The sequence below is a fragment of the Austrofundulus limnaeus genome, unplaced genomic scaffold (assembly GCF_001266775.1).
Source record: "Austrofundulus limnaeus strain Quisiro unplaced genomic scaffold, Austrofundulus_limnaeus-1.0 Scaffold242, whole genome shotgun sequence".
Taxonomy (NCBI): domain Eukaryota; kingdom Metazoa; phylum Chordata; class Actinopteri; order Cyprinodontiformes; family Rivulidae; genus Austrofundulus; species Austrofundulus limnaeus.
The window spans coordinates 464125-476586 of NW_013952644.1; the positions used below are offsets into that span (position 1 = coordinate 464125).

Sequence of the window (12462 nt, forward strand, 5' to 3'; positions counted from 1 at the left end):
TATGGTCGATGCTTGTATACACGCCATAGGACACTTGTGTGCTGTTGTTTTTCGATGTGTGCTGTTGTTTTTCGAAAATGATGTCCGTCATTTGCGTCTTTGATCTTCCGTTTATGTARCATACAGAGTAACARCAACACTAAAGCTGAGGTGAATTTGGTCAAAAACAGACCTGCAGATGCCTGTAAAGCCAAATGGGATGTATTTTCCTGCAGCGATACTGCACAGCTACATACATCTACCGCCACCGCCGCCATCTTGTCAACAGAACCGACTACCATGCCTACAAAAATTGACTTCCAATTCCAGCAGAAACTTCTGCTACTTCCGGATGAGTAGCAGAGATTATTACCACAGAATAAGCGTAAATCCCCCCAATTCGATGAGTGTTTTGTCAAGTTCAGTAATCTAGGCTGTGAATGCCACACATGACAACATGACTTACCCCTAATTTACACTACATGTGTTCCGGATCCGCTCCACTCCGGTCTGACCTCCGCAGCAAATACCCACCCATTATAATCAATGAGAGTGTTTACACTGGCTGCGGACGGCGATCCGGCAAAATCTGAACAGATCCTATTTTTGTCGGACGCCGGAGCAGCGCCAGAGTCAATTTTTAAAGATTACGTCGCACGAAAAGGAAGAGAAACAAGCACAACATCCGTATTTTCAAAATAAGACACTTTTAGGCTGGATAATTTGTTGGAATAATGTCAAAATTGCAACTATATTAATCAATATACGGATATATTTCTCCACAAATGGTGTCAGAATTTATCGTTATGTTTGGGAAGCAGATGGAAACGTAGCATGAAACGTGTACACACACGATACACGTGGAATTTATTTTGAAATCAAAAGTTTCAAAAAGACGACAGCGAGACAGTTTCAACATAGATACCAAAAGCCTTTATATCAATGTTTTCAGCTGTGTTTGGAGTTCATCTTTCACAGAATTATTTATTTTTGGCTGTAACTTCCACATTTATCACTGAATTTATCGCATGATCTCCTTCCTGCACACTCGTCAGACCAGAGCCGAACTGAGCAGAGCGGACGCTTTATAAATTGGGGCACAAACGAACAGCTGCAAACCGCGCAGCACAGCGCAGCGGAGCGGAGACGCATGTAGTGTAAAATCCGGGTTTATGCTGGTGTAGACGTCAAGTTGTCCAGAGAATGCTAGTTCTAGAAAATTTAATTGAAAGCAAAAGGATTTTTTTGATTCTTGAACTCAAAAATGTTTTCAAAAACATTTCTACAACAGTACTTCTGCCTGTAAACTACACAGTAACAGAACCTTCCTCCAAAACACAAACTAAAACCCAGCCATAGAGCAACAAGTGTTGGTCATTTGTGCCATATACAACATATTTCTCTTTAAGCATCCCCATGACTGGAAAAAAATTCAGCTTTTGTACTCTTATTGGTGTACATATCTTATTGTTGTTTATTCAAATACATATCGTCTACAAAAATGCTATGTGTTTTTTTTTGGAGAGTTTGTACTCAATTTTATGGACTCAAGTTTTCTATTAAAAACGGCAGAGAAACAACCACTTAAGAAAGGATGAAACATATAAACACTGTCTAGTTTATACAAAACTGCCAGACAAGAAATGACAGTACAGCTTTCATAAAGCTACAGATGGAAATAGAATTAAAAATTTTAATTGGATACAAAACTCAAAGATAAAACATAAAACAGTTGGTTTGCTTTAGAAAAAAAAAGGCAAATGATTTTATTGGAAAACAACTTCTGGGCTGCTTTGAACATCACAGATTGTCGATGTGGAACAGGGTGTCTGACAGGGGCATCTTTTTTCTTAAAACAAAGATGAAGGCTTGGAACAGTCAGAGCTACAGTCTAGTTTTTGAGCACGAATTTTAAATGTCGGCGTAAAAATAAATAAATAAATAAAAACTCAATGGGGAAAGTGGCAGCAGCATCAAAATGGTCCTGAAGTGGATCCCGGGCCAGGGAAAACTGCTTGAAAGGACAGAAATAGGAAATAACATTTTGTTTATCGCGGATAACAAAACAGATGCCTACTGAAACGCTGTATGACATTTTAAGGCTTATCCAGGCTAAACTTGCCTCCTTGATGCAATTACTTTTTCTTTTCTTTTTTTTTACCTTCAAGGTACCCAACCGTCACCGTTGGGTTCATCTATTGCGCCATCTCTTTTGTCATCACAACATTCCTTAGTCCTCCTCCACCACCGTACCTTTTGAGTCTTTTTGTTTTTAATTTCACATTCCCCCGCCATTAATCTGTGGCAAAAATCAATAACCATTCGCTGGCATGCAGGAGTTGAGGGATGTAAATAGCAGAAATCTGACATTCGCAGGATATAAAACAACAGGCCTTCAATATAATCAACAGCAGGGGCCGTGTCATTCCTCAAACAATCCATAGCCTTATTAAAAAGGGGTGTATAATTTAGCCCTGTGTACTCGCTGATGGAGTCTGTCTGACAATACTGCCTGATGACTCAGGAGTTGCAGGATGAGCAGGGATAGCAAGAAATGATTGAGGACGAGAACAAAGCATGAAGTCATTTGCATTAGTGTTTACAGTGTATGCCATTTGTCTTTGTTTACATCTCTGCTGTTTTGGATTTATTCACACAGGTTATTTTGCTTTAGGCCTCTTTATGCTTTAGGTATCAAGGTAATTTGTAATAAAAATATATTTATTGGGCTGTATTTCATTTCTTTGCTCACATTTTAGACAAGACTACAGGTTTTACTTGGTCATTTATTGTTCACAAAAACGATCGTTTGGAGTAAAATTCTGTTTGTACATAATTTACAGACTAAGCCTATTATTCTGGGTACATTTTAGTAATTTTTCAAAGGGCATTTTGACAGAGGAACACAATGATGCAAAACTGCAAAACACTGGTAATGCTCAGCTTCAGATGTGTACCACCTGTAAAACTCCATAAAATGTATAAAAAAATCCTTAGTTCTCTTAAACGATAAACTTTATTTACAACATAAATATGTTGGAGGTAGTTATACACAACTGACATGTACGCAGTACAAAACTCCTCGCTGTAACAATAAGCTAGGACTAGGATAATAAAAATGTATGCCTTAGGTGAGTAAATTAAAGTGAACCAATATTGTGGGGATTCCACAAGTTTCAGGGATATAGAACCAATCATTTAAAATTATGCCATTCATAATCCACATTATATATGATAAAATGTTTATTTATTGTTATATGATAAAATGCTTGTTTGCCCATGCACATATCAATCAATCAATCAATCAGTCACCTTTATTTAACCAGGTAGAGCCCGTTGAGATCGAGATCTCTTTTGCAAGGGTGACCTGGTCAAGTGGTCATCAGCACACGTCACATACTAATTGACAAAGCATTTGCATTGATCAAAACGAAATAAGGAAAGAGAAGAAAAAGAACACATTTCCAATGTCTTCTACATCTTTGCTCTCTGAGTGCATGTTGCTACTGCACTCTACACTGTCTTTTTTTATGAAAAATGTACAAGAGTATGATTTTTTTCCCACCAATCAGCCAGCCAGTTGTCAGACGCTCAGCAGGGGAGACTGTCTTTGAGAAAAAGTCCTTTTTTTTCCCCAGCTTTCAACTACACCTTCTTCCACATTTGCCGACTAAAGCAGAAAAAAAAAGAAAAAGAAAAAAAAACCTCATCTCGACCTTTTGCTATGGCTATCAAACGCGATCGATAATTATGACATTAAATGGGTTATTGCGCCTGGTGCTAAGTGAGTGATGGTTATTGCTCATCGGGGTGGTAATGAACTCGGAGGTTTGTAATGCCATCAACACTCCTCCCTACACCTCGCTGGACTTGAGAGACAGCGATCGTAAGAAGATTTGGAAAGTTAACTTTTTTTTTAATACTACATTTTATGACAGCAATAAAGCGAACAGGTTAATGTAAAGGTTGCATAGTATGAGAACAAGAAAAGGAACAATTGCTTTTTTTTGCTGATGAAAAGTACACAAATCTATGATGCAAAGGCTGAAAAAGGGTTGTGTTAAAACAACTTTATGGTTCTATGGATGAACAGATACTCATTCTCCTCAAAGATTTTTATACAAAAGACTGTACTACTAGCAATTTAATGCCCTTGAAACAGGTGAAAGAGTTTTTGGTTGATAATTTGGTGAATGTGCGTATTGCTGCCAAAAAGCAAACTTGGGAGTATTATGTTTTTGGTGTGTGTGTGTGTGTGTGTGTGTGTGTGTGTGTGTGTGTGTGTGTGTGTGTGTGTGNGTTTTTGCTACCTTTTTAGGACCTTCTCCAGTATAAAAATCTACCTCGTCAGAACCAGTAGTCTTGTAGGGAACTAAAAACCAGTCCAAATGTCTGGCTGAGTGCTGCCAACTAGCAGCCAGAGGCTAAACTACAACACAAAAATTAGCCACTGGCATGAAAGTTTACATTTTAAACCTTAATTAAAAATCAATACAGGGCCTTAGGGAATTAATACCATGTTGGGAAATGAAGTGTGGTGCATCGCAATATTTCAGTATATCAGTATTTTATATCACCAAACCCTACCTACCGACCGTACAATTCATCATATTAATACAGTATATGCCAAACAGCCAGTGTTTTCATCCAAATTCATTTCAATTTATCAAAAATGTATTTTTCTAAAATGTACCAGTACTCCACAATCTACCCATTCAGAGACCTGCCAATAAATTAATTTTTGATTTAAAAAATCCTTCATCTTAATATGTTAATGTTTTACTCTGCCCTCCCCATTTAGATATTATTTACTTGTTTTATTTTTCGGATTGCACATTCTTGATACTTTGATGGTTGTACAGCTTTTATACTTTTTGTTACAGATTTTTGTACATCCTGTTCTGATTGTACATATTTTGATTTGTCTCTGATTGCACAGCACCTTGTAAATCTATTTCTATGAAAGGCGCTATATAAATAAAACTTTACTTACTTATTTATTTTCTTACACCCCTACCATGAAACTGTGTGTTCCAAAAAAATCCCCCAAACCCCTAGATACATTTTAATGAAACCTTCAGAGAGGATTTATTCAGTGTATATCTAAAACTGCTTAGCATTTGGAGTCAACCAAACTCAAGATGGCTGCCACAGCTAACCAATCCTTGAAAAACACACACAAAAAACCCTCCATCAATATTACAGATACTGAGCTAAACTTTGGTGTGATAGTAGTCGAAAAACATCCTTAAGACATACACTGAAAATTGTGTCATTAAACTTTTCATGAACCAATTGATAAGCTTTAAGAAGCTTTTTTAGGCGGCACGCCGGCTCAGTGGTTAGCACCAACACCTCACAGCAAGAAGGTCTTGGGTTCAATCCGCGGTTCGGACCTGGGGTCTTTCTGTGCAGTGTTTGCATGTTCTCCTCATGCTTGCGTGGGTTTTCTCCAGGTACTTCGGTTTCCCCCACCCCTAAAAACACGTGCAATAGGCTGCCTTCAAGCCCAGGCCTCCCTTGAAGAAGAGATCTGAGATCTCAATGGGAATTGCCTGGTTAAATGACAGTAAATAAACTAAAATAAAGAAAACTCAGGAAATAGTGCATGCTCCTTTGCAAATGATTAAAGCCTGCAGTATGGTTGCTCGCCAGCCAATCGGATGATGCGCCATCACATGGTTGTTTGGCGTTCGTTTTCACGCACAGCTTTCATTGCTCCTTGGGAAACCCCTCCCGCTGTAGCATATGTCACTGCATGGGATTTCTTCCCGTTGGAGTCCTCAATGAGGAAAAATAGAAGGTCAGAGACTCATAACCCGACGTTATTTATCCACAAACTGGTCCCGGATTAAGCTCCAAAGTTTTTTATCTGTCAGATTCCACCAAGAAAAACATCTGTTTTACCCCCTTTTATGGGTTTTTGGCCCTTTGACTATCTTTACAAACTGCTACTTCCTGGTAACAGTCGAAGCGAGTCGCTTTATTTATTTATTTTTTTTAAGCGAGTGGTTGAATCAAAATGCAGTGTCTGAGTGCTTTTAGCACAAACAAACACTCCCACAAACTTCTGACCAATCACACAATAAAGTTCTTATGTGTTCTTATGTAGAGGGTGGTAAAAAGTTCGACCCGCATGTTGCGACAAGAAGCTACTGAAATGTCGACAATGCAAACAGAATGACGCAATTTTCGCCATGAAACTGCAACAGTTTGGCACAGTTTCAGCGGTTCGACTGCAGCCATAACTTTTAGGGCCAACCCATATCAAGCTGGCTGCTACAATCAACTAACCATTCGCAAAACAGTTATAGTTCAGTTCAAATTTGGTGTGGTAATAGTTGGGGCATTCACAATACATACTCCAAATGCTACTCAAGAGGCCTCAGTTAAGCCTAGTTGGTCATTTTGACCCAAGGGCAGCAAGAGGGTTAAAACATTAGCATTAACTGTCTGTGTCAACCCAGTTTAACCACTGGAGATATTTTGATTGAACTTAAAGAAATACTTGGATGCACTTGTACAAGTGATTAACATTTGTAATGAGTAATTCAATATGGCTTCCACAGCCACACTAAAAAAGATTTTTTTAGGAATACTGAGTAAAAATTTAGTAAGGTACTAGCTTACAAACAATGAGCGTGGGTGGTATCTTGTAATATCATAAGATTGTGCACAATGTTATTTGCAAGGTTTGATCAAAATGGCTACAACTCCACCAATGCTTAATACAAGATGATCTCAGTCTAATGCTTTGGCATGAAAGGTTGTAGGTGATATTAAGTTGTGCTGGACCTTTCATAAGAATTTTCAATTGTAAAATATATATTTAGGGACCCATTGATGTCCAGCTATATTATTCTTTGATTCATTCAGAGCAGCATTTTGGTAAATGCACCCATTCATAATTTCCACTAGTGTCCGTGCTGTGAATTTGCATGATGAAACGAGTCTTTATGCAAGACCAGTTTAAATGTCCTTGACAACATTACCATTGTTGTTTACATAAATAGAACTTTGGGTCTTGTATCATTTCCTCGGTTATAACGCATAAAACCCAAGCTGCTCAAAGCAGTACCATCACGGATAAGATTCAAACGGTTTGCATGACTTTGTGCAGCTGCACGCAGCATCGTTTTACGGTGACCAGCCTGACCTTTTCTCATTTCTTCCTCGCCATTTTCTCCTCCCTCTCCCCCTCCTTCTCATTTGACTTGAAAGCAGGACCTCAAACGCTGAGACTTAATTGCTTCTGACGCTTCACTGGCAAAGTTAGGAAATGAACCGCAACCTTTTTTTCCTTCTTTTCTTTTTTTTAAAGCAACTGACAATGTAAAGGCAATCAGTGTGAAGGGGAAACATCACTGAGTGATGAGGGAAGATTATGCCACGCTGACGACATCATTTAACCAAAGTCAGGACTGTTTTACTGCTATTCCTAAAGATGTTAAATGAAGGAAAGCTTCCCAGATAAAAGTGATTCTTAATTTAAAGTATATTTGATTCCAACAATTATACAAAAGTTTTAAACAAAGCTTCAGCTCAGCAAATTGCACTTGTATGTTTTGTGAACAACTCTCAGCTACAAACACACAGAACCTTAGAACAAAGTATGTTAAATTGACTGATTAAGCAATTTTTGTATCTCTAATCCCAGTTGACTGGGGAAATCATCTTGAATTGGCTATGAAGAGAAATCGGTTACAGAGGTATAATCAATATTTATGTATTATAAGGTTAATTAAAACAGAGATACTTTGCTAATAGTTGTGTTCACAAGTTAATGGCAATGTTTTGAACTTTGTAGTTTTCAGCTAAACATTTTTAACCAAGAACATGTCCAGAGTACCTGCTTACTTTTATTTTTTTAGATTTGCACAGTATGGTGGCACTCAGAATGTGTTATGTAACGTTCACACCAAATGTGTTTTGAGCAGCAAAAATGCGCCCAACGCCTCCAGTTGGATGCGCTACGTTCAGACCGGGACACAGACTAGAGGCGTGTCTGAAGAGGGAGGAGCGTCTTGGTTTTTTTCCAGTCTTTCTTCGGCAGATGAAATAAAGATAAAATAAAGAAAATGGCTTTGCTTTATTTACTAAAGAGCAAGCGAACGTTGCACACAGCAGATGTTTAATTCACCAGATGATTTAGAGGAGTTTCGGTTAGTTTCACCACTCCAGGAGCTGCGAGCTGACAAACTATTTTTTTGTCCCGAGCCCAGTTTAACACCGCAGTCAGTTTAACGAGCTGCTGACCCACATCGGTGCTGATATCTCCAGCCAGAACACCAACTGCAGACAGTTGATTTTAGCTAAAGAGCTCCTGTCCATCTGTTTTGGTTTATTGGGCAACATTCAGGAAACCGTCACGTGAAAAAATGAGTATCTCTGATTGGTTGTCAAGATGTGTCAAGTGGCGAAAGATCAGGTTTTTGAACTTGGGTATCGGCTACTTTCGCCGCACCACATCCACGGAAAATGCTCTGCAGCACCTTCCGCATTCCTTGCGCGCCGCGCAAAACGGACCTGACATACCGCAAGACCCCTAGAGGCGCATCCGCCATAGACTTTGCATGTAAACTGGCTGCTCCTGCAGCTCAAAAAGCGTTTGGTGTGAATCCGCCTTTAGGAATCATTGTCAGGTACTACCACATCAAATACACTGACTGCCCAGACAAAAAAAAGGTCAAACACTAATAAGGTTAGACCTCTTGTAACTTTTATTAAGCCACACTTTCACTGTGGTATCATTTTCACAAGCTTCTGCAAAGTTCATTTCTGTCCAGACTTTTAAAATTTTTGTCCAAATCTTGTATTGACGATGGGAGACTTGGACTACTACGAGAAGTCTTCCCCTGTGCTGGAGATTCAAGCATTGTGCTATGCTTGAACCTAATTGTGGTTCAGACTTAAACTATGTAGTTGTCATGTAAAGAAAAATATGCCTCATGCTCCCTGAACCACTCTTTCACAATTTGAGCCCGATGACTGCTGGCATTGTCATCTTAAAATGTGCCCGTGTCATCAGGGAAGAGAATGTCTTTAGATGGAATAATGTTTACTCTGTAATTTTCAGTTATTCAGCTGACCTCTTTCTTTGGGCTGAACCTAGACCTGACCAACTGCAGCAACCCCGGATCATTGACCTGCCCCCACAGATTTGTACAGTAGACACTAGACATGATGGGTTCATCACTTCACCTGCCTCTCTTCTTACCCTGATTCACCCATCACTCTAGAACAGGGTAAACCTGGACTCATGAGATCACAAGACCTTCTTCCATTGCACATTTCTTGACCCAATTTTAGTAATTTCAGAAATTTTGGATGCTTTCTCTGATTGATGTTAATAATTTGACCCTTCTGAAACAAATTAACATATTTTAGATGACCACAAGCTGCGTCCGTCAACATGGTTGTTTAACAAATGAAAAGCTCCTCACTGCATATAGGGCCAAATAACTTGCTGCCAGCTAAAACAATCACCCATACAGTAATTATCAAATGAGAGGTGCTTAACTGCTTTAAAGGGGCAATATCATGTAAAATCAACTTTTTTGAGTTTTATATCATGTTATAATGTTACACTCTCATAAAAAACGTGCCCAAAGCCTTGCTTTGACTCATTCATACATGTTTGAGAAATCCTGCAGTGATTTTAGGAAGCCATGCTGAGGAGCAAAACGACAGGTGGGGACCAGAAACGCCTGTTGGTACCAGAAACGTCCCTGGGACGTGTCTTTAAGCCGAGCTTCCTCATCACGGAGCACACCTGCCCACCCCCCACCACCACCCCCCGCCCATGACTCCTGCAGGCTCTCGGCAGTAACAGAGTAAAGTGAAAGTGAAACTTAAACTGTCTGCTGCTCTTAACACTATTTCTCACTCAGTGAAGCTCTTTTCAGATTCAAAATAATTTTGAGGAAATGTATTTTCAGATGCCAAGTAAACTACACCATAGTCCCCCCCCCCCCCCCCCGAGCTGAAATGGGCAAGACAGAAGCAGAAGGAGGTTCTTAAAGAAACAGAGGCCAATTTCCAGGCGTTTAGAAGAGGAAATGATGAGAAAACAAGTTTATTTTCTATTTAAACATAAAAACAGCATTTTAATAACAGCTAAAGGTGACATAGATAATTTATTATGGTACAGTATTTAAATGTATGCCTGAGAAACACATAATATTGCCCCTTTAAGTTATTTTTATGATTTTTAAATTGTCACAGACACGGGAAATTACACACAGCTGAAGTTGTTGGAGTGGTCCAATAGATGTCTTGTTTTATGTAGACAGACTTGACATTATGCCGTGTGAGACTGTACATCACAATATTTCGGGTTTGACCAGAACGGCAACAAAGGAGCCGTTTCTCAACCTAAGATGATCCATTTCTAAATTTCTGACATGCAAAACGTATTTTTCATCGGGAAACTGTTTCGGTAATTTACATTTAAGATTTTCAGTTGAGACATTTACAAGATATCAAGTTCTTCCCAACATGAGACAAGTTTTTTTATCCTGATATCTGAGGGGATCTCACCTGCCTACTCCCCTGTGCTGGGATTAGACATCAGAAAAAGCCCTAGTGGGCGGTAGGCAGGCTCTTTTCCATCTGAGCTGACACTGTTGACAAATGACAAGGGAGCGTGTGTCTCAGTCAGGTTTGTCTGTTCTGTAGAAGTTAGCATGAGTGATAAAGGGAATAAGACGGATGTGAGAATGAGGCTGAAAGACTGCTTTTTAAGGGATGAATGCCTCATAGATGTGCCGAAGGGAGTGTGGAGATGGAATAGAGCAGGGATGAAAAAGTGTAGGAGTTTGAGAGAGGAGGAGCACATCAACACAAAGGAAAGAAGATGAAAACTTGAGGGGGAAAAAACAGCTCATCTGGTGATAATGTTTGTACCCGTCTTTAGTGTTAGCAACGCCTTTAGTGTTAGCAAAATATTCTGAAACACTGAAAAAAACGTTGAATCTTTCAAAATATGAAATATACGTCTACAGTTGAAGCCAACTCCATTCAAGATGGCTGCTGCAACCAATTGACATTAATAAACACAAACTTTTATATAATTCAGTCAATTTTACACATATTGAGCAAAACATTTGTATATTAGTAGCTGAGCATTGACAGTTTTTATTAAAAAATTTGGTATTAACGGTTGGTGTCAATTCTGTTAGCAAAATGTCTCAACCACTGTCGGGATTTTAATGGAACTCGGGAAATGAATAAATGTAAAAATCAGTCAACTCAAATCTAGCGATGCCTACCACAGCTAATTAAATTTAGCCAACGGAAAAGTGGCTGTAACTCAGTCAATGCAACAAACATTGAGCTACAAACTTATTTGGTAGTAGCTGAGAGTCAACTTCATAGCATCCTTTGGGTGTCAAAAATCAAACAAAATCACACCATATTGCTAGATAACATGCAAATTGGTATTTACGTCATCAGACCAAAATAGGTTTAACCCCTTCCCTTCTTGTTGTTAGATAGGGCAGGAGCAGTGGTAAGACAACTGACTTGGGACCAAGAAGTCACAGATTTGATGCCCTGCCATGCCCACATGACACGATGTCCTTGGGCAGGACAGCATGTCATGACACCATGACAGAAAATCCCACAACTGCTCACCAGGGTCTTAAATAGCTGCTCCACTTGGGTGCATCTCATGTGTAAAGGGTCATATTTTGTCATTGTATGGGAATATGCATTGATGACTCTTAATTTTAGTTTAAAACTGGGCAATATACTGTACATTCCTTTAAAGAATGCAAGGCCTTAAATAAATTACAAACTTTAAGATGTTCATCTCTTTTTTTAATAATAAATTTAGGACTTAGTTTCAACAAAACAGAACAAATACCTCAAATCTAGAGTGACTGACAGATGAAGGTGAAACTGAAAGAAATGTTGGAATCTCACACATTCTGCTGAGAAAACATCAACCAAATATGATTTTGGAAAAGCTGAAGGAGGACAACGGGTCCAGGGGGTTAACTCTACCACTTCATCTGGACAGATGGACCGCAGAGCCAGAATGGGACTCTGGAAACCACTTTCTTACTGTGACTCAGACTGACTAAATCTCAATCTGTATGGTGAGCATAAGGTTAGAACAAGAGTATAAAAAATCTCTTTCACTCAAAACATGAGGCTGATTTTGGATCCCACAGTGGTAGAAATAGCTAGATGCTCAAAAAGTCTGCGGAATTTAAGCCTTTTGTTAGATGTATTTTTTTCCTATTTTGTTGTCTTGGACTAAACCTATAAATTCATATAAATGTTTTGTGTGGAAATAAATTGATTCTGCTAAGAATTAAAAATCAAATCCATTGAAATTATTTAAAAAAATTAAGATTATTCCTTAATGCCACATTTCCATTATTAGTGGCACAAGAGCAAAATTAGTGTTTTTTTAATGTGCTGAATCATTTTATTTTCATTGCAAAGCAAATTGACCATTCACACACACACACACAC

The 12462-nt window shown here is 38.8% G+C and overlaps 1 protein-coding gene across 5 annotated transcripts in view; it reads right to left on the minus strand.

Annotated features, from left to right (window-relative positions):
- LOC106525812 (receptor tyrosine-protein kinase erbB-4) overlaps positions 1–12462 on the minus strand; it is a 513565-nt gene that overhangs the window by 293230 nt on the left and 207873 nt on the right. The window lies entirely within an intron of this gene.